The sequence below is a fragment of the Pelobates fuscus genome, chromosome 2, assembly GCF_036172605.1.
Source record: "Pelobates fuscus isolate aPelFus1 chromosome 2, aPelFus1.pri, whole genome shotgun sequence".
Classification (NCBI taxonomy): domain Eukaryota; kingdom Metazoa; phylum Chordata; class Amphibia; order Anura; family Pelobatidae; genus Pelobates; species Pelobates fuscus.
The window spans coordinates 354,254,114-354,282,084 of NC_086318.1; the positions used below are offsets into that span (position 1 = coordinate 354,254,114).

The following is a 27,971-nucleotide window of genomic DNA, read 5'->3' on the forward strand; positions in this document are numbered from 1 at the left end:
GAAAAAGTTCATGACCATAAGCCATTGCAAAGGATTATGGGAGGCAATATTCTAATTAGGCCCGCTTCCTCCTACAGGGAAGCTTAAACCCCAACAAATTCCTGGGTCTTCTTATATGGCATCTTGGAATGGTTCCAAACCTATAACAGAGAGTGAGGGCAACCATATCTTGCAGCAAACCTTGTACAATTTTTTTTCTCTCTTTGGAAACAGTTTTGCCAAGATTCTACTACAGCAGCCATTAGGCAGAGTACACAATCCGCTGGTCTACGTTCGTCCCCAAAGTCACACATTTCATGACTCCATCGATAGGAATGACCCTTGCCTAGCACCTGTCTTCTCTTCATCCACACTCAACAGGGCTGAAAGAACATTTGTGGTGGCTTTTTCAAAATTCCATGGTGTTCATTAGTAAGTGCTAGCGACCACCCAGCTATTCCTAAGGTTTGGTCTGATTGTCTCAAGCGGCAATTCACTGCCTTGATCCAGAAAATCTTTTTTTTCCCAGAAATTCAATCAAACGTTACGTTCTGTTGGAAGACGTAATATAGGTCTCCAATTCTTTATTTCTTCCATTGCATTGAAGCATACAATAAATCAAAAGAAGTCAGGATAAAAAAATGATGAAAAAAAAGCTGAAAAGTTAAAATAAAAAGTGAAATTCTGGCTTAAAACTGGTCTCCAGAAAACATAGATAATAAAAATGATCAAGCCTAGGAAATGATTGTCGCTGCCTTCTTGATGCGGAAAGTAAGAGCCAAAGAAGACGGGTGCCGTGGCTGAAATTATCCTTCGTCAGAATTGGTGAAGTTCTCTATTTTTGTCAAACAAGCAAACACAGGGGAAAGCGCGAACGCAGTCCCCCACTACCATAAATTATGCAGTCGAGTTTCCCACATTTGAGGAAATCGCAGAGGTCAACTGGTACGGAGTGCAATGAACCAGCCTCACTCTGGGAGAGCCACCTTAGGGATCATGGCTATTGCTCCCCTGCCAGGTAAGTATGACATGATGGGTACATTCAAAGGCACGCCCGCTGGGAAGCCTTTCCTTTAGGCTGTGGTGAAATAATAAAGCAAGTTAAAAAAAAAAAAAAGCAAATAAATAATCCAAATGATAGAAGGCTACAAAAGATTACCAAACCTCGTGGCTGATCGTTGTTTTCCTTAGCTACCAGTAATTTTAGTGCCTTCAGGTGGTTAGGTGTGAATAATTGAGCTGGATTCAGGGTGCGAAGGAGCAATTTGCATAAAGGCAAATGCTAGGCCAATGAGCCGAAGGATGGGAATTCGTAGCATGTAGTGAGAATAGTGTGCTGCCGGAAACAAGTGAATTCAGTGGGAGAGAAAGGTAAAAGGGAAATGCTAAGAAGCCAGCGGAAGGAATGGTGCAACAGAGCTCAGGAAGAAACGGGAGTCACGTAAGACACGCCCTAGACATGGGGCGCCATAAACTTTTATTAAACCAATCTTTCAGTCTCCTTAGAGCCTGTCAAAAATTGCCAATGCTGACTGTATTTCAAGTCATCATGGCGGGGTATTGGGTAAAGTTTTCAATTAGCAATAATCACGCCTCGGATTGACCTCATGGGCTACGATACTGCCACTGCGCAAAGCTAGCTGTTCAAATGGGCCAGCTTTTAAGAGCTACCACGTAAGGACACTTTAAGACAGCGGTGAGAAAAAGTTCATGACCATAAGCCATTGCAAAGGATTATGGGAGGCAATATTCTAATTAGGGCCGCTTCCTCCTACAGGGAAGCTTAAACCCCAACAAATTCCTCGGTCTTCTTATATGGCATCTTGGAATGGTTCCAAACCTATAACAGAGAGTGAGGGCAACCATATCTTGCAGCAAACCTTGTACAATTTTTTTTCTCTCTTTGGAAACAGTTTTGCCAAGATTCTACTACAGCAGCCATTAGGCAGAGTACACAATCCGCTGGTCTACGTTCGTCCCCAAAGTCACACATTTCATGACTCCATCGATAGGAATGACCCTTGCCTAGCACCTGTCTTCTCTTCATCCACACTCAACAGGGCTGAAAGAACATTTGTGGTGGCTTTTTCAAAATTCCATGGTGTTCATTAGTAAGTGCTAGCGACCACCCAGCTATTCCTAAGGTTTGGTCTGATTGTCTCAAGCGGCAATTCACTGCCTTGATCCAGAAAATCTTTTTTTCCCAGAAATTCAATCAAACGTTATGTTCTGTTGGAAGACGTAATATAGGTCTCCAATTCTTTATTTCTTCCATTGCATTGAAGCATACAATAAATCAAAAGAAGTCAGGATAAAAAAATGATGAAAAAAAAGCTGAAAAGTTAAAATAAAAAGTGAAATTCTGGCTTAAAACTGGTCTCCAGAAAACATAGATAATAAAAATGATCAAGCCTAGGAAATGATTGTCGCTGCCTGCTTGATGCGGAAAGTAAGAGCCAAAGAAGACGGGTGCCGTGGCTGAAATTATCCTTCGTCAGAATTGGTGAAGTTCTCTATTTTTGTCAAACAAGCAAACACAGGGGAAAGCGCGAACGCAGTCCCCCACTACCATAAATTATGCAGTCGAGTTTCCCACATTTGAGGAAATCGCAGAGGTCAACTGGTACGGAATGCAATGAACCAGCCTCACTCTGGGAGAGCCACCTTAGGGATCATGGCTATTGCTCCCCTGCCAGGTAAGTATGACATGATGGGTACATTCAAAGGCACGCCCGCTGGGAAGCCTTTCCTTTAGGCTGTGGTGAAATAATAAAGCAAGTTAAAAAAAAAAAAAAGCAAATAAATAATCCAAATGATAGAAGGCTACAAAAGATTACCAAACCTCGTGGCTGATCGTTGTTTTCCTTAGCTACCAGTAATTTTAGTGCCTTCAGGTGGTTAGGTGTGAATAATTGAGCTGGATTCAGGGTGCGAAGGAGCAATTTGCATAAAGGCAAATGCTAGGCCAATGAGCCGAAGGATGGGAATTCATAGCATGTAGTGAGAATAGTGTGCTGCCGGAAACAAGTGAATTCAGTTAGAGAGAAAGGTAAAAGGGAAATGCTAAGAAGCCAGCGGAAGGAATGGTGCAACAGAGCTCAGGAAGAAACGGGAGTCACGTAAGACACGCCCTAGACATGGGGCGCCATAAACTTTTATTAAACCAATCTTTCAGTCTCCTTAGAGCCTGTCAAAAATTGCCAATGCTGACTGTATTTCAAGTCATCATGGCGGGGTATTGGGTAAAGTTTTCAATTAGCAATAATCACGCCTCGGATTGACCTCATGGGCTACGATACTGCCACTGCGCAAAGCTAGCTGTTCAAATGGGCCAGCTTTTAAGAGCTACCACGTAAGGACACTTTAAGACAGCGGTGAGAAAAAGTTCATGACCATAAGCCATTGCAAAGGATTATGGGAGGCAATATTCTAATTAGGGCCGCTTCCTCCTACAGGGAAGCTTAAACCCCAACAAATTCCTCGGTCTTCTTATATGGCATCTTGGAATGGTTCCAAACCTATAACAGAGAGTGAGGGCAACCATATCTTGCAGCAAACCTTGTACAATTTTTTTTCTCTCTTTGGAAACAGTTTTGCCAAGATTCTACTACAGCAGCCATTAGGCAGAGTACACAATCCGCTGGTCTACGTTCGTCCCCAAAGTCACACATTTCATGACTCCATCGATAGGAATGACCCTTGCCTAGCACCTGTCTTCTCTTCATCCACACTCAACAGGGCTGAAAGAACATTTGTGGTGGCTTTTTCAAAATTCCATGGTGTTCATTAGTAAGTGCTAGCGACCACCCAGCTATTCCTAAGGTTTGGTCTGATTGTCTCAAGCGGCAATTCACTGCCTTGATCCAGAAAATCTTTTTTTCCCAGAAATTCAATCAAACGTTATGTTCTGTTGGAAGACGTAATATAGGTCTCCAATTCTTTATTTCTTCCATTGCATTGAAGCATACAATAAATCAAAAGAAGTCAGGATAAAAAAATGATGAAAAAAAAGCTGAAAAGTTAAAATAAAAAGTGAAATTCTGGCTTAAAACTGGTCTCCAGAAAACATAGATAATAAAAATGATCAAGCCTAGGAAATGATTGTCGCTGCCTGCTTGATGCGGAAAGTAAGAGCCAAAGAAGACGGGTGCCGTGGCTGAAATTATCCTTCGTCAGAATTGGTGAAGTTCTCTATTTTTGTCAAACAAGCAAACACAGGGGAAAGCGCGAACGCAGTCCCCCACTACCATAAATTATGCAGTCGAGTTTCCCACATTTGAGGAAATCGCAGAGGTCAACTGGTACGGAATGCAATGAACCAGCCTCACTCTGGGAGAGCCACCTTAGGGATCATGGCTATTGCTCCCCTGCCAGGTAAGTATGACATGATGGGTACATTCAAAGGCACGCCCGCTGGGAAGCCTTTCCTTTAGGCTGTGGTGAAATAATAAAGCAAGTTAAAAAAAAAAAAAAGCAAATAAATAATCCAAATGATAGAAGGCTACAAAAGATTACCAAACCTCGTGGCTGATCGTTGTTTTCCTTAGCTACCAGTAATTTTAGTGCCTTCAGGTGGTTAGGTGTGAATAATTGAGCTGGATTCAGGGTGCGAAGGAGCAATTTGCATAAAGGCAAATGCTAGGCCAATGAGCCGAAGGATGGGAATTCATAGCATGTAGTGAGAATAGTGTGCTGCCGGAAACAAGTGAATTCAGTTAGAGAGAAAGGTAAAAGGGAAATGCTAAGAAGCCAGCGGAAGGAATGGTGCAACAGAGCTCAGGAAGAAACGGGAGTCACGTAAGACACGCCCTAGACATGGGGCGCCATAAACTTTTATTAAACCAATCTTTCAGTCTCCTTAGAGCCTGTCAAAAATTGCCAATGCTGACTGTATTTCAAGTCATCATGGCGGGGTATTGGGTAAAGTTTTCAATTAGCAATAATCACGCCTCGGATTGACCTCATGGGCTACGATACTGCCACTGCGCAAAGCTAGCTGTTCAAATGGGCCAGCTTTTAAGAGCTACCACGTAAGGACACTTTAAGACAGCGGTGAGAAAAAGTTCATGACCATAAGCCATTGCAAAGGATTATGGGAGGCAATATTCTAATTAGGGCCGCTTCCTCCTACAGGGAAGCTTAAACCCCAACAAATTCCTCGGTCTTCTTATATGGCATCTTGGAATGGTTCCAAACCTATAACAGAGAGTGAGGGCAACCATATCTTGCAGCAAACCTTGTACAATTTTTTTTCTCTCTTTGGAAACAGTTTTGCCAAGATTCTACTACAGCAGCCATTAGGCAGAGTACACAATCCGCTGGTCTACGTTCGTCCCCAAAGTCACACATTTCATGACTCCATCGATAGGAATGACCCTTGCCTAGCACCTGTCTTCTCTTCATCCACACTCAACAGGGCTGAAAGAACATTTGTGGTGGCTTTTTCAAAATTCCATGGTGTTCATTAGTAAGTGCTAGCGACCACCCAGCTATTCCTAAGGTTTGGTCTGATTGTCTCAAGCGGCAATTCACTGCCTTGATCCAGAAAATCTTTTTTTCCCAGAAATTCAATCAAACGTTACGTTCTGTTGGAAGACGTAATATAGGTCTCCAATTCTTTATTTCTTCCATTGCATTGAAGCATACAATAAATCAAAAGAAGTCAGGATAAAAAAATGATGAAAAAAAAGCTGAAAAGTTAAAATAAAAAGTGAAATTCTGGCTTAAAACTGGTCTCCAGAAAACATAGATAATAAAAATGATCAAGCCTAGGAAATGATTGTCGCTGCCTGCTTGATGTGGAAAGTAAGAGCCAAAGAAGACGGGTGCCGTGGCTGAAATTATCCTTCGTCAGAATTGATGAAGTTCTCTATTTTTGTCAAACAAGCAAACACAGGGGAAAGCGCGAACGCAGTCCCCCACTACCATAAATTATGCAGTCGAGTTTCCCACATTTGAGGAAATCGCAGAGGTCAACTGGTACGGAGTGCAAAGAACCAGCCTCACTCTGGGAGAACCACCTTAGGGATCATGGCTATTGCTCCCCTGCCAGGTACGTATGACATGACGGGTACATTCAAAGGCACGCCCGCTGGGAAGCCTTTCCTTTAGGCTGTGGTGAAATAATAAAGCAAGTTAAAAAAAAAAAAAAGAAGAGCAAATAAATAATCCAAATGATAGAAGGCTACAAAAGATTACCAAACCTCGTGGCTGATCGTTGTTTTCCTTAGCTACCAGTAATTTTAGTGCCTTCAGGTGGTTAGGTGTGAATAATTGAGCTGGATTCAGGGTGCGAAGGAGCAATTTGCATAAAGGCAAATGCTAGGCCAATGAGCCGAAGGATGGGAATTCGTAGCATGTAGTGAGAATAGTGTGCTGCCGGAAACAAGTGGATTCAGTGGGAGAGAAAGGTAAAAGGGAAATGCAAGGAAGCCAGCGGAAGGAATGGTGCAACAGAGCTCAGGAAGAAACGGGAGTCACGTAAGACACGCCCTAGACATGGGGCGCCATAAACTTTTTTTAAACCAATCTTTCAGTCTCCTTAGAGCCTGTCAAAAATTGCCAATGCTGACTGTATTTCAAGTCATCATGGCGGGGTATTGGGTAAAGTTTTCAATTAGCAATAATCACGCCTCGGATTGACCTCATGGGCTACGATACTGCCACTGCGCAAAGTTAACTGTTCAAGTGGGCCAGCTTTTAAGAGCTACCACGTAAGGATACTTTAAGACAGCGGTGAGAAAAAGTTCATGACCATAAGCCATTGCAAAGGATTGTGGGAGGCAATATTCTAATTAGGCCCGCTTCCTCCTACAGGGAAGCTTAAACCCCAACAAATTCCTCGGTCTTCTTATATGGCATCTTGGAATGGTTCCAAACCTATAACAGAGAGTGAGGGCAACCATATCTTGCAGCAAACCTTGTACAATTTTTTTTCTCTCTTTGGAAACGGTTTTGCCAAGATTCTACTACAGCAGCCATTAGGCAGAGTACACAATCCGCTGGTCTACGTTCGTCCCCAAAGTCACACATTTCATGACTCCATCGATAGGAATGACCCTTGCCTAGCACCTGTCTTCTCTTCATCCACACTCAACAGGGCTGAAAGAACATTTGTGGTGGCTTTTTCAAAATTCCATGGTGTTCATTAGTAAGTGCTAGCGACCACCCAGCTATTCCTAAGGTTTGGTCTGATTGTCTCAAGCAGCAATTCACTGCCTTGATCCAGAAAATCTTTTTTTCCCAGAAATTCAATCAAACGTTACGTTCTGTTGGAAGACGTAATATAGGTCTCCAATTCTTTATTTCTTCCATTGCATTGAAGCATACAATAAATCAAAAGAAGTCAGGATAAAAAAATGATGAAAAAAAAGCTGAAAAGTTAAAATAAAAAGTGAAATTCTGGCTTAAAACTGGTCTCCAGAAAACATAGATAATAAAAATGATCAAGCCTAGGAAATGATTGTCGCTGCCTGCTTGATGCGGAAAGTAAGAGCCAAAGAAGACGGGTGCCGTGGCTGAAATTATCCTTCGTCAGAATTGGTGAAGTTCTCTATTTTTTGTCAAACAAGCAAACACAGGGGAAAGCGCGAACGCAGTCCCCCACTACCATAAATTATGCAGTCGAGTTTCCCACATTTGAGGAAATCGCAGAGGTCAACTGGTACGGAGTGCAATGAACCAGCCTCATTCTGGGAGAGCCACCTTAGGGATCATGGCTATTGCTCCCCTGCCAGGTAAGTATGACATGACGGGTACATTCAAAGGCACGCCTGCTGGGAAGCCTTTCCTTTAGGCTGTGGTGAAATAATAAAGCAAGTTAAAAAAAAAAAAAAGCAAATAAATAATCCAAATGATAGAAGGCTACAAAAGATTACCAAACCTCGTGGCTGATCGTTGTTTTCCTTAGCTACCAGTAATTTTAGTGCCTTCAGGTGGTTAGGTGTGAATAATTGAGCTGGATTCAGGGTGCGAAGGAGCAATTTGCATAAAGGCAAATGCTAGGCCAATGAGCCGAAGGATGGGAATTCGTAGCATGTAGTGAGAATAGTGTGCTGCCGGAAACAAGTGAATTCAGTGGGAGAGAAAGGTAAAAGGGAAATGCTAAGAAGCCAGCGGAAGGAATGGTGCAACAGAGCTCAGGAAGAAACGGGAGTCACGTAAGACACGCCCTAGACATGGGGCGCCATAAACTTTTATTAAACCAATCTTTCAGTCTCCTTAGAGCCTGTCAAAAATTGTCAATGCTGACTGTATTTCAAGTCATCATGGCGGGGTATTGGGTAAAGTTTTCAATTAGCAATAATCACGCCTCGGATTGACCTCATGGGCTACGATACTGCCACTGCACAAAGCTAGCTGTTCAAGTGGGCCAGCTTTTAAGAGCTACCACGTAAGGACACTTTAAGACAGCGGTGAGAAAAAGTTCATGACCATAAGCCATTGCAAAGGATTATGGGAGGCAATATTCTAATTAGGCCCGCTTCCTCCTACAGGGAAGCTTAAACCCCAACAAATTCCTGGGTCTTCTTATATGGCATCTTGGAATGGTTCCAAACCTATAACAGAGAGTGAGGGCAACCATATCTTGCAGCAAACCTTGTACAATTTTTTTTCTCTCTTTGGAAACAGTTTTGCCAAGATTCTACTACAGCAGCCATTAGGCAGAGTACACAATCCGCTGGTCTACGTTCGTCCCCAAAGTCACACATTTCATGACTCCATCGATAGGAATGACCCTTGCCTAGCACCTGTCTTCTCTTCATCCACACTCAACAGGGCTGAAAGAACATTTGTGGTGGCTTTTTCAAAATTCCATGGTGTTCATTAGTAAGTGCTAGCGACCACCCAGCTATTCCTAAGGTTTGGTCTGATTGTCTCAAGCGGCAATTCACTGCCTTGATCCAGAAAATCTTTTTTTTCCCAGAAATTCAATCAAACGTTACGTTCTGTTGGAAGACGTAATATAGGTCTCCAATTCTTTATTTCTTCCATTGCATTGAAGCATACAATAAATCAAAAGAAGTCAGGATAAAAAAATGATGAAAAAAAAGCTGAAAAGTTAAAATAAAAAGTGAAATTCTGGCTTAAAACTGGTCTCCAGAAAACATAGATAATAAAAATGATCAAGCCTAGGAAATGATTGTCGCTGCCTTCTTGATGCGGAAAGTAAGAGCCAAAGAAGACGGGTGCCGTGGCTGAAATTATCCTTCGTCAGAATTGGTGAAGTTCTCTATTTTTGTCAAACAAGCAAACACAGGGGAAAGCGCGAACGCAGTCCCCCACTACCATAAATTATGCAGTCGAGTTTCCCACATTTGAGGAAATCGCAGAGGTCAACTGGTACGGAGTGCAATGAACCAGCCTCACTCTGGGAGAGCCACCTTAGGGATCATGGCTATTGCTCCCCTGCCAGGTAAGTATGACATGATGGGTACATTCAAAGGCACGCCCGCTGGGAAGCCTTTCCTTTAGGCTGTGGTGAAATAATAAAGCAAGTTAAAAAAAAAAAAAAGCAAATAAATAATCCAAATGATAGAAGGCTACAAAAGATTACCAAACCTCGTGGCTGATCGTTGTTTTCCTTAGCTACCAGTAATTTTAGTGCCTTCAGGTGGTTAGGTGTGAATAATTGAGCTGGATTCAGGGTGCGAAGGAGCAATTTGCATAAAGGCAAATGCTAGGCCAATGAGCCGAAGGATGGGAATTCGTAGCATGTATTGAGAATAGTGTGCTGCCGGAAACAAGTGAATTCAGTGGGAGAGAAAGGTAAAAGGGAAATGCTAAGAAGCCAGCGGAAGGAATGGTGCAACAGAGCTCAGGAAGAAACGGGAGTCACGTAAGACACGCCCTAGACATGGGGCGCCATAAACTTTTATTAAACCAATCTTTCAGTCTCCTTAGAGCCTGTCAAAAATTGCCAATGCTGACTGTATTTCAAGTCATCATGGCGGGGTATTGGGTAAAGTTTTCAATTAGCAATAATCACGCCTCGGATTGACCTCATGGGCTACGATACTGCCACTGCGCAAAGCTAGCTGTTCAAATGGGCCAGCTTTTAAGAGCTACCACGTAAGGACACTTTAAGACAGCGGTGAGAAAAAGTTCATGACCATAAGCCATTGCAAAGGATTATGGGAGGCAATATTCTAATTAGGGCCGCTTCCTCCTACAGGGAAGCTTAAACCCCAACAAATTCCTCGGTCTTCTTATATGGCATCTTGGAATGGTTCCAAACCTATAACAGAGAGTGAGGGCAACCATATCTTGCAGCAAACCTTGTACAATTTTTTTTCTCTCTTTGGAAACAGTTTTGCCAAGATTCTACTACAGCAGCCATTAGGCAGAGTACACAATCCGCTGGTCTACGTTCGTCCCCAAAGTCACACATTTCATGACTCCATCGATAGGAATGACCCTTGCCTAGCACCTGTCTTCTCTTCATCCACACTCAACAGGGCTGAAAGAACATTTGTGGTGGCTTTTTCAAAATTCCATGGTGTTCATTAGTAAGTGCTAGCGACCACCCAGCTATTCCTAAGGTTTGGTCTGATTGTCTCAAGCGGCAATTCACTGCCTTGATCCAGAAAATCTTTTTTTCCCAGAAATTCAATCAAACGTTACGTTCTGTTGGAAGACGTAATATAGGTCTCCAATTCTTTATTTCTTCCATTGCATTGAAGCATACAATAAATCAAAAGAAGTCAGGATAAAAAAATGATGAAAAAAAAGCTGAAAAGTTAAAATAAAAAGTGAAATTCTGGCTTAAAACTGGTCTCCAGAAAACATAGATAATAAAAATGATCAAGCCTAGGAAATGATTGTCGCTGCCTGCTTGATGTGGAAAGTAAGAGCCAAAGAAGACGGGTGCCGTGGCTGAAATTATCCTTCGTCAGAATTGATGAAGTTCTCTATTTTTGTCAAACAAGCAAACACAGGGGAAAGCGCGAACGCAGTCCCCCACTACCATAAATTATGCAGTCGAGTTTCCCACATTTGAGGAAATCGCAGAGGTCAACTGGTACGGAGTGCAAAGAACCAGCCTCACTCTGGGAGAACCACCTTAGGGATCATGGCTATTGCTCCCCTGCCAGGTACGTATGACATGACGGGTACATTCAAAGGCACGCCCGCTGGGAAGCCTTTCCTTTAGGCTGTGGTGAAATAATAAAGCAAGTTAAAAAAAAAAAAAAGAAGAGCAAATAAATAATCCAAATGATAGAAGGCTACAAAAGATTACCAAACCTCGTGGCTGATCGTTGTTTTCCTTAGCTACCAGTAATTTTAGTGCCTTCAGGTGGTTAGGTGTGAATAATTGAGCTGGATTCAGGGTGCGAAGGAGCAATTTGCATAAAGGCAAATGCTAGGCCAATGAGCCGAAGGATGGGAATTCGTAGCATGTAGTGAGAATAGTGTGCTGCCGGAAACAAGTGGATTCAGTGGGAGAGAAAGGTAAAAGGGAAATGCAAGGAAGCCAGCGGAAGGAATGGTGCAACAGAGCTCAGGAAGAAACGGGAGTCACGTAAGACACGCCCTAGACATGGGGCGCCATAAACTTTTTTTAAACCAATCTTTCAGTCTCCTTAGAGCCTGTCAAAAATTGCCAATGCTGACTGTATTTCAAGTCATCATGGCGGGGTATTGGGTAAAGTTTTCAATTAGCAATAATCACGCCTCGGATTGACCTCATGGGCTACGATACTGCCACTGCGCAAAGTTAACTGTTCAAGTGGGCCAGCTTTTAAGAGCTACCACGTAAGGATACTTTAAGACAGCGGTGAGAAAAAGTTCATGACCATAAGCCATTGCAAAGGATTGTGGGAGGCAATATTCTAATTAGGCCCGCTTCCTCCTACAGGGAAGCTTAAACCCCAACAAATTCCTCGGTCTTCTTATATGGCATCTTGGAATGGTTCCAAACCTATAACAGAGAGTGAGGGCAACCATATCTTGCAGCAAACCTTGTACAATTTTTTTTCTCTCTTTGGAAACGGTTTTGCCAAGATTCTACTACAGCAGCCATTAGGCAGAGTACACAATCCGCTGGTCTACGTTCGTCCCCAAAGTCACACATTTCATGACTCCATCGATAGGAATGACCCTTGCCTAGCACCTGTCTTCTCTTCATCCACACTCAACAGGGCTGAAAGAACATTTGTGGTGGCTTTTTCAAAATTCCATGGTGTTCATTAGTAAGTGCTAGCGACCACCCAGCTATTCCTAAGGTTTGGTCTGATTGTCTCAAGCGGCAATTCACTGCCTTGATCCAGAAAATCTTTTTTTCCCAGAAATTCAATCAAACGTTACGTTCTGTTGGAAGACGTAATATAGGTCTCCAATTCTTTATTTCTTCCATTGCATTGAAGCATACAATAAATCAAAAGAAGTCAGGATAAAAAAATGATGAAAAAAAAGCTGAAAAGTTAAAATAAAAAGTGAAATTCTGGCTTAAAACTGGTCTCCAGAAAACATAGATAATAAAAATGATCAAGCCTAGGAAATGATTGTCGCTGCCTGCTTGATGCGGAAAGTAAGAGCCAAAGAAGACGGGTGCCGTGGCTGAAATTATCCTTCGTCAGAATTGGTGAAGTTCTCTATTTTTTGTCAAACAAGCAAACACAGGGGAAAGCGCGAACGCAGTCCCCCACTACCATAAATTATGCAGTCGAGTTTCCCACATTTGAGGAAATCGCAGAGGTCAACTGGTACGGAGTGCAATGAACCAGCCTCATTCTGGGAGAGCCACCTTAGGGATCATGGCTATTGCTCCCCTGCCAGGTAAGTATGACATGACGGGTACATTCAAAGGCACGCCCGCTGGGAAGCCTTTCCTTTAGGCTGTGGTGAAATAATAAAGCAAGTTAAAAAAAAAAAAAAGCAAATAAATAATCCAAATGATAGAAGGCTACAAAAGATTACCAAACCTCGTGGCTGATCGTTGTTTTCCTTAGCTACCAGTAATTTTAGTGCCTTCAGGTGGTTAGGTGTGAATAATTGAGCTGGATTCAGGGTGCGAAGGAGCAATTTGCATAAAGGCAAATGCTAGGCCAATGAGCCGAAGGATGGGAATTCGTAGCATGTAGTGAGAATAGTGTGCTGCCGGAAACAAGTGAATTCAGTGGGAGAGAAAGGTAAAAGGGAAATGCTAAGAAGCCAGCGGAAGGAATGGTGCAACAGAGCTCAGGAAGAAACGGGAGTCACGTAAGACACGCCCTAGACATGGGGCGCCATAAACTTTTATTAAACCAATCTTTCAGTCTCCTTAGAGCCTGTCAAAAATTGTCAATGCTGACTGTATTTCAAGTCATCATGGCGGGGTATTGGGTAAAGTTTTCAATTAGCAATAATCACGCCTCGGATTGACCTCATGGGCTACGATACTGCCACTGCACAAAGCTAGCTGTTCAAGTGGGCCAGCTTTTAAGAGCTACCACGTAAGGACACTTTAAGACAGCGGTGAGAAAAAGTTCATGACCATAAGCCATTGCAAAGGATTATGGGAGGCAATATTCTAATTAGGCCCGCTTCCTCCTACAGGGAAGCTTAAACCCCAACAAATTCCTGGGTCTTCTTATATGGCATCTTGGAATGGTTCCAAACCTATAACAGAGAGTGAGGGCAACCATATCTTGCAGCAAACCTTGTACAATTTTTTTTCTCTCTTTGGAAACAGTTTTGCCAAGATTCTACTACAGCAGCCATTAGGCAGAGTACACAATCCGCTGGTCTACGTTCGTCCCCAAAGTCACACATTTCATGACTCCATCGATAGGAATGACCCTTGCCTAGCACCTGTCTTCTCTTCATCCACACTCAACAGGGCTGAAAGAACATTTGTGGTGGCTTTTTCAAAATTCCATGGTGTTCATTAGTAAGTGCTAGCGACCACCCAGCTATTCCTAAGGTTTGGTCTGATTGTCTCAAGCGGCAATTCACTGCCTTGATCCAGAAAATCTTTTTTTTCCCAGAAATTCAATCAAACGTTACGTTCTGTTGGAAGACGTAATATAGGTCTCCAATTCTTTATTTCTTCCATTGCATTGAAGCATACAATAAATCAAAAGAAGTCAGGATAAAAAAATGATGAAAAAAAAGCTGAAAAGTTAAAATAAAAAGTGAAATTCTGGCTTAAAACTGGTCTCCAGAAAACATAGATAATAAAAATGATCAAGCCTAGGAAATGATTGTCGCTGCCTTCTTGATGCGGAAAGTAAGAGCCAAAGAAGACGGGTGCCGTGGCTGAAATTATCCTTCGTCAGAATTGGTGAAGTTCTCTATTTTTGTCAAACAAGCAAACACAGGGGAAAGCGCGAACGCAGTCCCCCACTACCATAAATTATGCAGTCGAGTTTCCCACATTTGAGGAAATCGCAGAGGTCAACTGGTACGGAGTGCAATGAACCAGCCTCACTCTGGGAGAGCCACCTTAGGGATCATGGCTATTGCTCCCCTGCCAGGTAAGTATGACATGATGGGTACATTCAAAGGCACGCCCGCTGGGAAGCCTTTCCTTTAGGCTGTGGTGAAATAATAAAGCAAGTTAAAAAAAAAAAAAAGCAAATAAATAATCCAAATGATAGAAGGCTACAAAAGATTACCAAACCTCGTGGCTGATCGTTGTTTTCCTTAGCTACCAGTAATTTTAGTGCCTTCAGGTGGTTAGGTGTGAATAATTGAGCTGGATTCAGGGTGCGAAGGAGCAATTTGCATAAAGGCAAATGCTAGGCCAATGAGCCGAAGGATGGGAATTCGTAGCATGTAGTGAGAATAGTGTGCTGCCGGAAACAAGTGAATTCAGTGGGAGAGAAAGGTAAAAGGGAAATGCTAAGAAGCCAGCGGAAGGAATGGTGCAACAGAGCTCAGGAAGAAACGGGAGTCACGTAAGACAAGCCCTAGACATGGGGCGCCATAAACTTTTATTAAACCAATCTTTCAGTCTCCTTAGAGCCTGTCAAAAATTGCCAATGCTGACTGTATTTCAAGTCATCATGGCGGGCTATTGGGTAAAGTTTTCAATTAGCAATAATCACGCCTCGGATTGACCTCATGGGCTACGATACTGCCACTGCGCAAAGCTAGCTGTTCAAGTGGGCCAGCTTTTAAGAGCTACCACGTAAGGAAACTTTAAGACAGCGGTGAGAAAAAGTTCATGACCATAAGCCATTGCAAAGGATTATGGGAGGCAATATTCTAATTAGGCCCGCTTCCTCCTACAGGGAAGCTTAAACCCCAACAAATTCCTCGGTCTTCTTATATGGCATCTTGGAATGGTTCCAAACCTATAACAGAGAGTGAGGGCAACCATATCTTGCAGCAAACCTTGTACAATTTTTTTTCTCTCTTTGGAAACAGTTTTGCCAAGATTCTACTACAGCAGCCATTAGGCAGAGTACACAATCCGCTGGTCTACGTTCGTCCCCAAAGTCACACATTTCATGACTCCATCGATAGGAATGACCCTTGCCTAGCACCTGTCTTCTCTTCATCCACACTCAACAGGGCTGAAAGAACATTTGTGGTGGCTTTTTCAAAATTCCATGGTGTTCATTAGTAAGTGCTAGCGACCACCCAGCTATTCCTAAGGTTTGGTCTGATTGTCTCAAGCGGCAATTCACTGCCTTGATCCAGAAAATCTTTTTTTCCCAGAAATTCAATCAAACGTTACGTTCTGTTGGAAGACGTAATATAGGTCTCCAATTCTTTATTTCTTCCATTGCATTGAAGCATACAATAAATCAAAAGAAGTCAGGATAAAAAAATGATGAAAAAAAAGCTGAAAAGTTAAAATAAAAAGTGAAATTCTGGCTTAAAACTGGTCTCCAGAAAACATAGATAATAAAAATGATCAAGCCTAGGAAATGATTGTCGCTGCCTGCTTGATGCGGAAAGTAAGAGCCAAAGAAGACGGGTGCCGTGGCTGAAATTATCCTTCGTCAGAATTGGTGAAGTTCTCTATTTTTTGTCAAACAAGCAAACACAGGGGAAAGCGCGAACGCAGTCCCCCACTACCATAAATTATGCAGTCGAGTTTCCCACATTTGAGGAAATCGCAGAGGTCAACTGGTACGGAGTGCAATGAACCAGCCTCATTCTGGGAGAGCCACCTTAGGGATCATGGCTATTGCTCCCCTGCCAGGTAAGTATGACATGACGGGTACATTCAAAGGCACGCCCGCTGGGAAGCCTTTCCTTTAGGCTGTGGTGAAATAATAAAGCAAGTTAAAAAAAAAAAAAAGCAAATAAATAATCCAAATGATAGAAGGCTACAAAAGATTACCAAACCTCGTGGCTGATCGTTGTTTTCCTTAGCTACCAGTAATTTTAGTGCCTTCAGGTGGTTAGGTGTGAATAATTGAGCTGGATTCAGGGTGCGAAGGAGCAATTTGCATAAAGGCAAATGCTAGGCCAATGAGCCGAAGGATGGGAATTCGTAGCATGTAGTGAGAATAGTGTGCTGCCGGAAACAAGTGAATTCAGTGGGAGAGAAAGGTAAAAGGGAAATGCTAAGAAGCCAGCGGAAGGAATGGTGCAACAGAGCTCAGGAAGAAACGGGAGTCACGTAAGACACGCCCTAGACATGGGGCGCCATAAACTTTTATTAAACCAATCTTTCAGTCTCCTTAGAGCCTGTCAAAAATTGTCAATGCTGACTGTATTTCAAGTCATCATGGCGGGGTATTGGGTAAAGTTTTCAATTAGCAATAATCACGCCTCGGATTGACCTCATGGGCTACGATACTGCCACTGCACAAAGCTAGCTGTTCAAGTGGGCCAGCTTTTAAGAGCTACCACGTAAGGACACTTTAAGACAGCGGTGAGAAAAAGTTCATGACCATAAGCCATTGCAAAGGATTATGGGAGGCAATATTCTAATTAGGCCCGCTTCCTCCTACAGGGAAGCTTAAACCCCAACAAATTCCTGGGTCTTCTTATATGGCATCTTGGAATGGTTCCAAACCTATAACAGAGAGTGAGGGCAACCATATCTTGCAGCAAACCTTGTACAATTTTTTTTCTCTCTTTGGAAACAGTTTTGCCAAGATTCTACTACAGCAGCCATTAGGCAGAGTACACAATCCGCTGGTCTACGTTCGTCCCCAAAGTCACACATTTCATGACTCCATCGATAGGAATGACCCTTGCCTAGCACCTGTCTTCTCTTCATCCACACTCAACAGGGCTGAAAGAACATTTGTGGTGGCTTTTTCAAAATTCCATGGTGTTCATTAGTAAGTGCTAGCGACCACCCAGCTATTCCTAAGGTTTGGTCTGATTGTCTCAAGCGGCAATTCACTGCCTTGATCCAGAAAATCTTTTTTTTCCCAGAAATTCAATCAAACGTTACGTTCTGTTGGAAGACGTAATATAGGTCTCCAATTCTTTATTTCTTCCATTGCATTGAAGCATACAATAAATCAAAAGAAGTCAGGATAAAAAAATGATGAAAAAAAAGCTGAAAAGTTAAAATAAAAAGTGAAATTCTGGCTTAAAACTGGTCTCCAGAAAACATAGATAATAAAAATGATCAAGCCTAGGAAATGATTGTCGCTGCCTGCTTGATGCGGAAAGTAAGAGCCAAAGAAGACGGGTGCCGTGGCTGAAATTATCCTTCGTCAGAATTGGTGAAGTTCTCTATTTTTGTCAAACAAGCAAACACAGGGTAAAGCGCGAACGCAGTCCCCCACTACCATAAATTATGCAGTCGAGTTTCCCACATTTGAGGAAATCGCAGAGGTCAACTGGTACGGAGTGCAATGAACCAGCCTCACTCTGGGAGAACCACCTTAGGGATCATGGCTATTGCTCCCCTGCCAGGTAAGTATGACATGATGGGTACATTCAAAGGCACGCCCGCTGGGAAGCCTTTCCTTTAGGCTGTGGTGAAATAATAAAGCAAGTTAAAAAAAAAAAAAAGCAAATAAATAATCCAAATGATAAAAGGCTACAAAAGATTACCAAACCTCGTGGCTGATCGTTGTTTTCCTTAGCTACCAGTAATTTTAGTGCCTTCAGGTGGTTAGGTGTGAATAATTGAGCTGGATTCAGGGTGCGAAGGAGCAATTTGCATAAAGGCAAATGCTAGGCCAATGAGCCGAAGGATGGGAATTCGTAGCATGTAGTGAGAATAGTGTGCTGCCGGAAACAAGTGAATTCAGTGGGAGAGAAAGGTAAAAGGGAAATGCTAAGAAGCCAGCGGAAGGAATGGTGCAACAGAGCTCAGGAAGAAACGGGAGTCACGTAAGACACGCCCTAGACATGGGGCGCCATAAACTTTTATTAAACCAATCTTTCAGTCTCCTTAGAGCCTGTCAAAAATTGCCAATGCTGACTGTATTTCAAGTCATCATGGCGGGGTATTGGGTAAAGTTTTCAATTAGCAATAATCACGCCTCGGATTGACCTCATGGGCTACGATACTGCCACTGCGCAAAGCTAGCTGTTCAAGTGGGCCAGCTTTTAAGAGCTACCACGTAAGGAAACTTTAAGACAGCGGTGAGAAAAAGTTCATGACCATAAGCCATTGCAAAGGATTATGGGAGGCAATATTCTAATTAGGCCCGCTTCCTCCTACAGGGAAGCTTAAACCCCAACAAATTCCTCGGTCTTCTTATATGGCATCTTGGAATGGTTCCAAACCTATAACAGAGAGTGAGGGCAACCATATCTTGCAGCAAACCTTGTACAATTTTTTTTCTCTCTTTGGAAACAGTTTTGCCAAGATTCTACTACAGCAGCCATTAGGCAGAGTACACAATCCGCTGGTCTACGTTCGTCCCCAAAGTCACACATTTCATGACTCCATCGATAGGAATGACCCTTGCCTAGCACCTGTCTTCTCTTCATCCACACTCAACAGGGCTGAAAGAACATTTGTGGTGGCTTTTTCAAAATTCCATGGTGTTCATTAGTAAGTGCTAGCGACCACCCAGCTATTCCTAAGGTTTGGTCTGATTGTCTCAAGCGGCAATTCACTGCCTTGATCCAGAAAATCTTTTTTTCCCAGAAATTCAATCAAACGTTACGTTCTGTTGGAAGACGTAATATAGGTCTCCAATTCTTTATTTCTTCCATTGCATTGAAGCATACAATAAATCAAAAGAAGTCAGGATAAAAAAATGATGAAAAAAAAGCTGAAAAGTTAAAATAAAAAGTGAAATTCTGGCTTAAAACTGGTCTCCAGAAAACATAGATAATAAAAATGATCAAGCCTAGGAAATGATTGTCGCTGCCTGCTTGATGCGGAAAGTAAGAGCCAAAGAAGACGGGTGCCGTGGCTGAAATTATCCTTCGTCAGAATTGGTGAAGTTCTCTATTTTTGTCAAACAAGCAAACACAGGGGAAAGCGCGAACGCAGTCCCCCCACTACCGTAAATTATGCAGTCGAGTTTCCCACATTTGAGGAAATCGCAGAGGTCAACTGGTACGGAGTGCAATGAACCAGCCTCACTCTGGGAGAGCCACCTTAGGGATCATGGCTATTGCTCCCCTGCCAGGTAAGTATGACATGATGGGTACATTCAAAGGCACGCCCGCTGGGAAGCCTTTCCTTTAGGCTGTGGTGAAATAATAAAGCAAGTTAAAAAAAAAAAAAAGCAAATAAATAATCCAAATGATAGAAGGCTACAAAAGATTACCAAACCTCGTGGCTGATCGTTGTTTTCCTTAGCTACCAGTAATTTTAGTGCCTTCAGGTGGTTAGGTGTGAATAATTGAGCTGGATTCAGGGTGCGAAGGAGCAATTTGCATAAAGGCAAATGCTAGGCCAATGAGCCGAAGGATGGGAATTCGTAGCATGTAGTGAGAATAGTGTGCTGCCGGAAACAAGTGAATTCAGTGGGAGAGAAAGGTAAAAGGTAAATGCTAAGAAGCCAGCGGAAGGAATGGTGCAACAGAGCTCAGGAAGAAACGGGAGTCACGTAAGACAAGCCCTAGACATGGGGCGCCATAAACTTTTATTAAACCAATCTTTCAGTCTCCTTAGAGCCTGTCAAAAATTGCCAATGCTGACTGTATTTCAAGTCATCATGGCGGGGTATTGGGTAAAGTTTTCAATTAGCAATAATCACGCCTCGGATTGACCTCATGGGCTACGATACTGCCACTGCGCAAAGCTAGCTGTTCAAGTGGGCCAGCTTTTAAGAGCTACCACGTAAGGAAACTTTAAGACAGCGGTGAGAAAAAGTTCATGACCATAAGCCATTGCAAAGGATTATGGGAGGCAATATTCTAATTAGGCCCGCTTCCTCCTACAGGGAAGCTTAAACCCCAACAAATTCCTCGGTCTTCTTATATGGCATCTTGGAATGGTTCCAAACCTATAACAGAGAGTGAGGGCAACCATATCTTGCAGCAAACCTTGTACAATTTTTTTTCTCTCTTTGGAAACAGTTTTGCCAAGATTCTACTACAGCAGCCATTAGGCAGAGTACACAATCCGCTGGTCTACGTTCGTCCCCAAAGTCACACATTTCATGACTCCATCGATAGGAATGACCCTTGCCTAGCACCTGTCTTCTCTTCATCCACACTCAACAGGGCTGAAAGAACATTTGTGGTGGCTTTTTCAAAATTCCATGGTGTTCATTAGTAAGTGCTAGCGACCACCCAGCTATTCCTAAGGTTTGGTCTGATTGTCTCAAGCGGCAATTCACTGCCTTGATCCAGAAAATCTTTTTTTCCCAGAAATTCAATCAAACGTTACGTTCTGTTGGAAGACGTAATATAGGTCTCCAATTCTTTATTTCTTCCATTGCATTGAAGCATACAATAAATCAAAAGAAGTCAGGATAAAAAAATGATGAAAAAAAAGCTGAAAAGTTAAAATAAAAAGTGAAATTCTGGCTTAAAACTGGTCTCCAGAAAACATAGATAATAAAAATGATCAAGCCTAGGAAATGATTGTCGCTGCCTGCTTGATGCGGAAAGTAAGAGCCAAAGAAGACGGGTGCCGTGGCTGAAATTATCCTTCGTCAGAATTGGTGAAGTTCTCTATTTTTTGTCAAACAAGCAAACACAGGGGAAAGCGCGAACGCAGTCCCCCACTACCATAAATTATGCAGTCGAGTTTCCCACATTTGAGGAAATCGCAGAGGTCAATTGGTACGGAGTGCAATGAACCAGCCTCATTCTGGGAGAGCCACCTTAGGGATCATGGCTATTGCTCCCCTGCCAGGTAAGTATGACATGACGGGTACATTCAAAGGCACGCCCGCTGGGAAGCCTTTCCTTTAGGCTGTGGTGAAATAATAAAGCAAGTTAAAAAAAAAAAAAAGCAAATAAATAATCCAAATGATAGAAGGCTACAAAAGATTACCAAACCTCGTGGCTGATCGTTGTTTTCCTTAGCTACCAGTAATTTTAGTGCCTTCAGGTGGTTAGGTGTGAATAATTGAGCTGGATTCAGGGTGCGAAGGAGCAATTTGCATAAAGGCAAATGCTAGGCCAATGAGCCGAAGGATGGGAATTCGTAGCATGTAGTGAGAATAGTGTGCTGCCGGAAACAAGTGAATTCAGTGGGAGAGAAAGGTAAAAGGGAAATGCTAAGAAGCCAGCGGAAGGAATGGTGCAACAGAGCTCAGGAAGAAACGGGAGTCACGTAAGACACGCCCTAGACATGGGGCGCCATAAACTTTTATTAAACCAATCTTTCAGTCTCCTTAGAGCCTGTCAAAAATTGTCAATGCTGACTGTATTTCAAGTCATCATGGCGGGGTATTGGGTAAAGTTTTCAATTAGCAATAATCACGCCTCGGATTGACCTCATGGGCTACGATACTGCCACTGCACAAAGCTAGCTGTTCAAGTGGGCCAGCTTTTAAGAGCTACCACGTAAGGACACTTTAAGACAGCGGTGAGAAAAAGTTCATGACCATAAGCCATTGCAAAGGATTATGGGAGGCAATATTCTAATTAGGCCCGCTTCCTCCTACAGGGAAGCTTAAACCCCAACAAATTCCTGGGTCTTCTTATATGGCATCTTGGAATGGTTCCAAACCTATAACAGAGAGTGAGGGCAACCATATCTTGCAGCAAACCTTGTACAATTTTTTTTCTCTCTTTGGAAACAGTTTTGCCAAGATTCTACTACAGCAGCCATTAGGCAGAGTACACAATCCGCTGGTCTACGTTCGTCCCCAAAGTCACACATTTCATGACTCCATCGATAGGAATGACCCTTGCCTAGCACCTGTCTTCTCTTCATCCACACTCAACAGGGCTGAAAGAACATTTGTGGTGGCTTTTTCAAAATTCCATGGTGTTCATTAGTAAGTGCTAGCGACCACCCAGCTATTCCTAAGGTTTGGTCTGATTGTCTCAAGCGGCAATTCACTGCCTTGATCCAGAAAATCTTTTTTTTCCCAGAAATTCAATCAAACGTTACGTTCTGTTGGAAGACGTAATATAGGTCTCCAATTCTTTATTTCTTCCATTGCATTGAAGCATACAATAAATCAAAAGAAGTCAGGATAAAAAAATGATGAAAAAAAAGCTGAAAAGTTAAAATAAAAAGTGAAATTCTGGCTTAAAACTGGTCTCCAGAAAACATAGATAATAAAAATGATCAAGCCTAGGAAATGATTGTCGCTGCCTGCTTGATGCGGAAAGTAAGAGCCAAAGAAGACGGGTGCCGTGGCTGAAATTATCCTTCGTCAGAATTGGTGAAGTTCTCTATTTTTGTCAAACAAGCAAACACAGGGGAAAGCGCGAACGCAGTCCCCCACTACCATAAATTATGCAGTCGAGTTTCCCACATTTGAGGAAATCGCAGAGGTCAACTGGTACGGAGTGCAATGAACCAGCCTCACTCTGGGAGAACCACCTTAGGGATCATGGCTATTGCTCCCCTGCCAGGTAAGTATGACATGATGGGTACATTCAAAGGCACGCCCGCTGGGAAGCCTTTCCTTTAGGCTGTGGTGAAATAATAAAGCAAGTTAAAAAAAAAAAAAAGCAAATAAATAATCCAAATGATAAAAGGCTACAAAAGATTACCAAACCTCGTGGCTGATCGTTGTTTTCCTTAGCTACCAGTAATTTTAGTGCCTTCAGGTGGTTAGGTGTGAATAATTGAGCTGGATTCAGGGTGCGAAGGAGCAATTTGCATAAAGGCAAATGCTAGGCCAATGAGCCGAAGGATGGGAATTCGTAGCATGTAGTGAGAATAGTGTGCTGCCGGAAACAAGTGAATTCAGTGGGAGAGAAAGGTAAAAGGGAAATGCTAAGAAGCCAGCGGAAGGAATGGTGCAACAGAGCTCAGGAAGAAACGGGAGTCACGTAAGACACGCCCTAGACATGGGGCGCCATAAACTTTTATTAAACCAATCTTTCAGTCTCCTTAGAGCCTGTCAAAAATTGCCAATGCTGACTGTATTTCAAGTCATCATGGCGGGGTATTGGGTAAAGTTTTCAATTAGCAATAATCACGCCTCGGATTGACCTCATGGGCTACGATACTGCCACTGCGCAAAGCTAGCTGTTCAAGTGGGCCAGCTTTTAAGAGCTACCACGTAAGGAAACTTTAAGACAGCGGTGAGAAAAAGTTCATGACCATAAGCCATTGCAAAGGATTATGGGAGGCAATATTCTAATTAGGCCCGCTTCCTCCTACAGGGAAGCTTAAACCCCAACAAATTCCTCGGTCTTCTTATATGGCATCTTGGAATGGTTCCAAACCTATAACAGAGAGTGAGGGCAACCATATCTTGCAGCAAACCTTGTACAATTTTTTTTCTCTCTTTGGAAACAGTTTTGCCAAGATTCTACTACAGCAGCCATTAGGCAGAGTACACAATCCGCTGGTCTACGTTCGTCCCCAAAGTCACACATTTCATGACTCCATCGATAGGAATGACCCTTGCCTAGCACCTGTCTTCTCTTCATCCACACTCAACAGGGCTGAAAGAACATTTGTGGTGGCTTTTTCAAAATTCCATGGTGTTCATTAGTAAGTGCTAGCGACCACCCAGCTATTCCTAAGGTTTGGTCTGATTGTCTCAAGCGGCAATTCACTGCCTTGATCCAGAAAATCTTTTTTTCCCAGAAATTCAATCAAACGTTACGTTCTGTTGGAAGACGTAATATAGGTCTCCAATTCTTTATTTCTTCCATTGCATTGAAGCATACAATAAATCAAAAGAAGTCAGGATAAAAAAATGATGAAAAAAAAGCTGAAAAGTTAAAATAAAAAGTGAAATTCTGGCTTAAAACTGGTCTCCAGAAAACATAGATAATAAAAATGATCAAGCCTAGGAAATGATTGTCGCTGCCTGCTTGATGCGGAAAGTAAGAGCCAAAGAAGACGGGTGCCGTGGCTGAAATTATCCTTCGTCAGAATTGGTGAAGTTCTCTATTTTTGTCAAACAAGCAAACACAGGGGAAAGCGCGAACGCAGTCCCCCACTACCGTAAATTATGCAGTCGAGTTTCCCACATTTGAGGAAATCGCAGAGGTCAACTGGTACGGAGTGCAATGAACCAGCCTCACTCTGGGAGAGCCACCTTAGGGATCATGGCTATTGCTCCCCTGCCAGGTAAGTATGACATGATGGGTACATTCAAAGGCACGCCCGCTGGGAAGCCTTTCCTTTAGGCTGTGGTGAAATAATAAAGCAAGTTAAAAAAAAAAAAAAGCAAATAAATAATCCAAATGATAGAAGGCTACAAAAGATTACCAAACCTCGTGGCTGATCGTTGTTTTCCTTAGCTACCAGTAATTTTAGTGCCTTCAGGTGGTTAGGTGTGAATAATTGAGCTGGATTCAGGGTGCGAAGGAGCAATTTGCATAAAGGCAAATGCTAGGCCAATGAGCCGAAGGATGGGAATTCATAGCATGTAGTGAGAATAGTGTGCTGCCGGAAACAAGTGAATTCAGTTAGAGAGAAAGGTAAAAGGGAAATGCTAAGAAGCCAGCGGAAGGAATGGTGCAACAGAGCTCAGGAAGAAACGGGAGTCACGTAAGACACGCCCTAGACATGGGGCGCCATAAACTTTTATTAAACCAATCTTTCAGTCTCCTTAGAGCCTGTCAAAAATTGCCAATGCTGACTGTATTTCAAGTCATCATGGCGGGGTATTGGGTAAAGTTTTCAATTAGCAATAATCACGCCTCGGATTGACCTCATGGGCTACGATACTGCCACTGCGCAAAGCTAGCTGTTCAAGTGGGCCAGCTTTTAAGAGCTACCACGTAAGGACACTTTAAGACAGCGGTGAGAAAAAGTTCATGACCATAAGCCATTGCAAAGGATTATGGGAGGCAATATTCTAATTAGGCCCGCTTCCTCCTACAGGGAAGCTTAAACCCCAACAAATTCCTCGGTCTTCTTATATGGCATCTTGGAATGGTTCCAAACCTATAACAGAGAGTGAGGGCAACCATATCTTGCAGCAAACCTTGTACAATTTTTTTTCTCTCTTTGGAAACAGTTTTGCCAAGATTCTACTACAGCAGCCATTAGGCAGAGTACACAATCCGCTGGTCTACGTTCGTCCCCAAAGTCACACATTTCATGACTCCATCGATAGGAATGACCCTTGCCTAGCACCTGTCTTCTCTTCATCCACACTCAACAGGGCTGAAAGAACATTTGTGGTGGCTTTTTCAAAATTCCATGGTGTTCATTAGTAAGTGCTAGCGACCACCCAGCTATTCCTAAGGTTTGGTCTGATTGTCTCAAGCGGCAATTCACTGCCTTGATCCAGAAAATCTTTTTTTCCCAGAAATTCAATCAAACGTTACGTTCTGTTGGAAGACGTAATATAGGTCTCCAATTCTTTATTTCTTCCATTGCATTGAAGCATACAATAAATCAAAAGAAGTCAGGATAAAAAAATGATGAAAAAAAAGCTGAAAAGTTAAAATAAAAAGTGAAATTCTGGCTTAAAACTGGTCTCCAGAAAACATAGATAATAAAAATGATCAAGCCTAGGAAATGATTGTCGCTGCCTGCTTGATGCGGAAAGTAAGAGCCAAAGAAGACGGGTGCCGTGGCTGAAATTATCCTTCGTCAGAATTGGTGAAGTTCTCTATTTTTTGTCAAACAAGCAAACACAGGGGAAAGCGCGAACGCAGTCCCCCACTACCATAAATTATGCAGTCGAGTTTCCCACATTTGAGGAAATCGCAGAGGTCAACTGGTACGGAGTGCAATGAACCAGCCTCATTCTGGGAGAGCCACCTTAGGGATCATGGCTATTGCTCCCCTGCCAGGTAAGTATGACATGACGGGTACATTCAAAGGCACGCCCGCTGGGAAGCCTTTCCTTTAGGCTGTGGTGAAATAATAAAGCAAGTTAAAAAAAAAAAAAAGCAAATAAATAATCCAAATGATAGAAGGCTACAAAAGATTACCAAACCTCGTGGCTGATCGTTGTTTTCCTTAGCTACCAGTAATTTTAGTGCCTTCAGGTGGTTAGGTGTGAATAATTGAGCTGGATTCAGGGTGCGAAGGAGCAATTTGCATAAAGGCAAATGCTAGGCCAATGAGCCGAAGGATGGGAATTCGTAGCATGTAGTGAGAATAGTGTGCTGCCGGAAACAAGTGAATTCAGTGGGAGAGAAAGGTAAAAGGGAAATGCTAAGAAGCCAGCGGAAGGAATGGTGCAACAGAGCTCAGGAAGAAACGGGAGTCACGTAAGACACGCCCTAGACATGGGGCGCCATAAACTTTTATTAAACCAATCTTTCAGTCTCCTTAGAGCCTGTCAAAAATTGTCAATGCTGACTGTATTTCAAGTCATCATGGCGGGGTATTGGGTAAAGTTTTCAATTAGCAATAATCACGCCTCGGATTGACCTCATGGGCTACGATACTGCCACTGCACAAAGCTAGCTGTTCAAGTGGGCCAGCTTTTAAGAGCTACCACGTAAGGACACTTTAAGACAGCGGTGAGAAAAAGTTCATGACCATAAGCCATTGCAAAGGATTATGGGAGGCAATATTCTAATTAGGCCCGCTTCCTCCTACAGGGAAGCTTAAACCCCAACAAATTCCTGGGTCTTCTTATATGGCATCTTGGAATGGTTCCAAACCTATAACAGAGAGTGAGGGCAACCATATCTTGCAGCAAACCTTGTACAATTTTTTTTCTCTCTTTGGAAACAGTTTTGCCAAGATTCTACTACAGCAGCCATTAGGCAGAGTACACAATCCGCTGGTCTACGTTCGTCCCCAAAGTCACACATTTCATGACTCCATCGATAGGAATGACCCTTGCCTAGCACCTGTCTTCTCTTCATCCACACTCAACAGGGCTGAAAGAACATTTGTGGTGGCTTTTTCAAAATTCCATGGTGTTCATTAGTAAGTGCTAGCGACCACCCAGCTATTCCTAAGGTTTGGTCTGATTGTCTCAAGCGGCAATTCACTGCCTTGATCCAGAAAATCTTTTTTTTCCCAGAAATTCAATCAAACGTTACGTTCTGTTGGAAGACGTAATATAGGTCTCCAATTCTTTATTTCTTCCATTGCATTGAAGCATACAATAAATCAAAAGAAGTCAGGATAAAAAAATGATGAAAAAAAAGCTGAAAAGTTAAAATAAAAAGTGAAATTCTGGCTTAAAACTGGTCTCCAGAAAACATAGATAATAAAAATGATCAAGCCTAGGAAATGATTGTCGCTGCCTGCTTGATGCGGAAAGTAAGAGCCAAAGAAGACGGGTGCCGTGGCTGAAATTATCCTTCGTCAGAATTGGTGAAGTTCTCTATTTTTGTCAAACAAGCAAACACAGGGTAAAGCGCGAACGCAGTCCCCCACTACCATAAATTATGCAGTCGAGTTTCCCACATTTGAGGAAATCGCAGAGGTCAACTGGTACGGAGTGCAATGAACCAGCCTCACTCTGGGAGAACCACCTTAGGGATCATGGCTATTGCTCCCCTGCCAGGTAAGTATGACATGATGGGTACATTCAAAGGCACGCCCGCTGGGAAGCCTTTCCTTTAGGCTGTGGTGAAATAATAAAGCAAGTTAAAAAAAAAAAAAAGCAAAT

General features: G+C 42.7%; 33 non-coding genes across 33 annotated transcripts; all 33 read right to left on the minus strand.

The window, feature by feature from the left end:
- Window positions 1-838: 838 nt before the first annotated feature.
- LOC134589977 (U1 spliceosomal RNA) lies at window positions 839-1,005 on the minus strand. The gene has a single exon (XR_010086970.1). It is a non-coding gene; the product is annotated as a U1 spliceosomal RNA (small nuclear RNA).
- Window positions 1,006-1,476: 471 nt separating this feature from the next.
- On the minus strand, window positions 1,477-1,617 carry LOC134592372 (U4 spliceosomal RNA). Its single transcript, XR_010089008.1, has one exon. It is a non-coding gene; the product is annotated as a U4 spliceosomal RNA (small nuclear RNA).
- An 899-nt stretch (window positions 1,618-2,516) lies between these two features.
- On the minus strand, window positions 2,517-2,683 carry LOC134590568 (U1 spliceosomal RNA). Its single transcript, XR_010087471.1, has one exon. It is a non-coding gene; the product is annotated as a U1 spliceosomal RNA (small nuclear RNA).
- Window positions 2,684-3,154: 471 nt separating this feature from the next.
- LOC134592373 (U4 spliceosomal RNA) lies at window positions 3,155-3,295 on the minus strand. Its single transcript, XR_010089009.1, has one exon. It is a non-coding gene; the product is annotated as a U4 spliceosomal RNA (small nuclear RNA).
- An 899-nt stretch (window positions 3,296-4,194) lies between these two features.
- LOC134590569 (U1 spliceosomal RNA) lies at window positions 4,195-4,361 on the minus strand. The gene has a single exon (XR_010087472.1). It is a non-coding gene; the product is annotated as a U1 spliceosomal RNA (small nuclear RNA).
- Window positions 4,362-4,832: 471 nt separating this feature from the next.
- LOC134592374 (U4 spliceosomal RNA) lies at window positions 4,833-4,973 on the minus strand. The gene has a single exon (XR_010089010.1). It is a non-coding gene; the product is annotated as a U4 spliceosomal RNA (small nuclear RNA).
- Window positions 4,974-5,872: 899 nt separating this feature from the next.
- Window positions 5,873-6,039, minus strand: LOC134591250 (U1 spliceosomal RNA). Its single transcript, XR_010088054.1, has one exon. It is a non-coding gene; the product is annotated as a U1 spliceosomal RNA (small nuclear RNA).
- A 476-nt stretch (window positions 6,040-6,515) lies between these two features.
- Window positions 6,516-6,656, minus strand: LOC134592886 (U4 spliceosomal RNA). Its single transcript, XR_010089447.1, has one exon. It is a non-coding gene; the product is annotated as a U4 spliceosomal RNA (small nuclear RNA).
- A 900-nt stretch (window positions 6,657-7,556) lies between these two features.
- On the minus strand, window positions 7,557-7,723 carry LOC134590817 (U1 spliceosomal RNA). The gene has a single exon (XR_010087686.1). It is a non-coding gene; the product is annotated as a U1 spliceosomal RNA (small nuclear RNA).
- A 471-nt stretch (window positions 7,724-8,194) lies between these two features.
- LOC134593645 (U4 spliceosomal RNA) lies at window positions 8,195-8,335 on the minus strand. Its single transcript, XR_010090097.1, has one exon. It is a non-coding gene; the product is annotated as a U4 spliceosomal RNA (small nuclear RNA).
- A 900-nt stretch (window positions 8,336-9,235) lies between these two features.
- LOC134589978 (U1 spliceosomal RNA) lies at window positions 9,236-9,402 on the minus strand. Its single transcript, XR_010086971.1, has one exon. It is a non-coding gene; the product is annotated as a U1 spliceosomal RNA (small nuclear RNA).
- Window positions 9,403-9,873: 471 nt separating this feature from the next.
- LOC134592375 (U4 spliceosomal RNA) lies at window positions 9,874-10,014 on the minus strand. The gene has a single exon (XR_010089011.1). It is a non-coding gene; the product is annotated as a U4 spliceosomal RNA (small nuclear RNA).
- Window positions 10,015-10,913: 899 nt separating this feature from the next.
- On the minus strand, window positions 10,914-11,080 carry LOC134591251 (U1 spliceosomal RNA). Its single transcript, XR_010088055.1, has one exon. It is a non-coding gene; the product is annotated as a U1 spliceosomal RNA (small nuclear RNA).
- Window positions 11,081-11,556: 476 nt separating this feature from the next.
- Window positions 11,557-11,697, minus strand: LOC134592887 (U4 spliceosomal RNA). Its single transcript, XR_010089448.1, has one exon. It is a non-coding gene; the product is annotated as a U4 spliceosomal RNA (small nuclear RNA).
- Window positions 11,698-12,597: 900 nt separating this feature from the next.
- LOC134590818 (U1 spliceosomal RNA) lies at window positions 12,598-12,764 on the minus strand. The gene has a single exon (XR_010087687.1). It is a non-coding gene; the product is annotated as a U1 spliceosomal RNA (small nuclear RNA).
- Window positions 12,765-13,235: 471 nt separating this feature from the next.
- Window positions 13,236-13,376, minus strand: LOC134593646 (U4 spliceosomal RNA). Its single transcript, XR_010090098.1, has one exon. It is a non-coding gene; the product is annotated as a U4 spliceosomal RNA (small nuclear RNA).
- A 900-nt stretch (window positions 13,377-14,276) lies between these two features.
- LOC134589979 (U1 spliceosomal RNA) lies at window positions 14,277-14,443 on the minus strand. The gene has a single exon (XR_010086972.1). It is a non-coding gene; the product is annotated as a U1 spliceosomal RNA (small nuclear RNA).
- Window positions 14,444-14,914: 471 nt separating this feature from the next.
- On the minus strand, window positions 14,915-15,055 carry LOC134592645 (U4 spliceosomal RNA). The gene has a single exon (XR_010089242.1). It is a non-coding gene; the product is annotated as a U4 spliceosomal RNA (small nuclear RNA).
- A 900-nt stretch (window positions 15,056-15,955) lies between these two features.
- Window positions 15,956-16,122, minus strand: LOC134590819 (U1 spliceosomal RNA). Its single transcript, XR_010087688.1, has one exon. It is a non-coding gene; the product is annotated as a U1 spliceosomal RNA (small nuclear RNA).
- A 471-nt stretch (window positions 16,123-16,593) lies between these two features.
- Window positions 16,594-16,734, minus strand: LOC134593647 (U4 spliceosomal RNA). Its single transcript, XR_010090099.1, has one exon. It is a non-coding gene; the product is annotated as a U4 spliceosomal RNA (small nuclear RNA).
- A 900-nt stretch (window positions 16,735-17,634) lies between these two features.
- LOC134591299 (U1 spliceosomal RNA) lies at window positions 17,635-17,801 on the minus strand. Its single transcript, XR_010088098.1, has one exon. It is a non-coding gene; the product is annotated as a U1 spliceosomal RNA (small nuclear RNA).
- A 471-nt stretch (window positions 17,802-18,272) lies between these two features.
- Window positions 18,273-18,413, minus strand: LOC134592376 (U4 spliceosomal RNA). The gene has a single exon (XR_010089012.1). It is a non-coding gene; the product is annotated as a U4 spliceosomal RNA (small nuclear RNA).
- Window positions 18,414-19,312: 899 nt separating this feature from the next.
- Window positions 19,313-19,480, minus strand: LOC134590556 (U1 spliceosomal RNA). Its single transcript, XR_010087461.1, has one exon. It is a non-coding gene; the product is annotated as a U1 spliceosomal RNA (small nuclear RNA).
- A 471-nt stretch (window positions 19,481-19,951) lies between these two features.
- LOC134592377 (U4 spliceosomal RNA) lies at window positions 19,952-20,092 on the minus strand. The gene has a single exon (XR_010089013.1). It is a non-coding gene; the product is annotated as a U4 spliceosomal RNA (small nuclear RNA).
- Window positions 20,093-20,992: 900 nt separating this feature from the next.
- LOC134591247 (U1 spliceosomal RNA) lies at window positions 20,993-21,159 on the minus strand. Its single transcript, XR_010088051.1, has one exon. It is a non-coding gene; the product is annotated as a U1 spliceosomal RNA (small nuclear RNA).
- A 471-nt stretch (window positions 21,160-21,630) lies between these two features.
- Window positions 21,631-21,771, minus strand: LOC134593648 (U4 spliceosomal RNA). Its single transcript, XR_010090100.1, has one exon. It is a non-coding gene; the product is annotated as a U4 spliceosomal RNA (small nuclear RNA).
- A 900-nt stretch (window positions 21,772-22,671) lies between these two features.
- On the minus strand, window positions 22,672-22,838 carry LOC134590353 (U1 spliceosomal RNA). The gene has a single exon (XR_010087289.1). It is a non-coding gene; the product is annotated as a U1 spliceosomal RNA (small nuclear RNA).
- Window positions 22,839-23,309: 471 nt separating this feature from the next.
- LOC134592378 (U4 spliceosomal RNA) lies at window positions 23,310-23,450 on the minus strand. Its single transcript, XR_010089014.1, has one exon. It is a non-coding gene; the product is annotated as a U4 spliceosomal RNA (small nuclear RNA).
- An 899-nt stretch (window positions 23,451-24,349) lies between these two features.
- LOC134590836 (U1 spliceosomal RNA) lies at window positions 24,350-24,516 on the minus strand. The gene has a single exon (XR_010087702.1). It is a non-coding gene; the product is annotated as a U1 spliceosomal RNA (small nuclear RNA).
- A 471-nt stretch (window positions 24,517-24,987) lies between these two features.
- On the minus strand, window positions 24,988-25,128 carry LOC134592379 (U4 spliceosomal RNA). Its single transcript, XR_010089015.1, has one exon. It is a non-coding gene; the product is annotated as a U4 spliceosomal RNA (small nuclear RNA).
- Window positions 25,129-26,028: 900 nt separating this feature from the next.
- On the minus strand, window positions 26,029-26,195 carry LOC134590820 (U1 spliceosomal RNA). The gene has a single exon (XR_010087689.1). It is a non-coding gene; the product is annotated as a U1 spliceosomal RNA (small nuclear RNA).
- Window positions 26,196-26,666: 471 nt separating this feature from the next.
- LOC134593649 (U4 spliceosomal RNA) lies at window positions 26,667-26,807 on the minus strand. Its single transcript, XR_010090101.1, has one exon. It is a non-coding gene; the product is annotated as a U4 spliceosomal RNA (small nuclear RNA).
- A 900-nt stretch (window positions 26,808-27,707) lies between these two features.
- LOC134591300 (U1 spliceosomal RNA) lies at window positions 27,708-27,874 on the minus strand. The gene has a single exon (XR_010088099.1). It is a non-coding gene; the product is annotated as a U1 spliceosomal RNA (small nuclear RNA).
- Window positions 27,875-27,971: the final 97 nt, after the last annotated feature.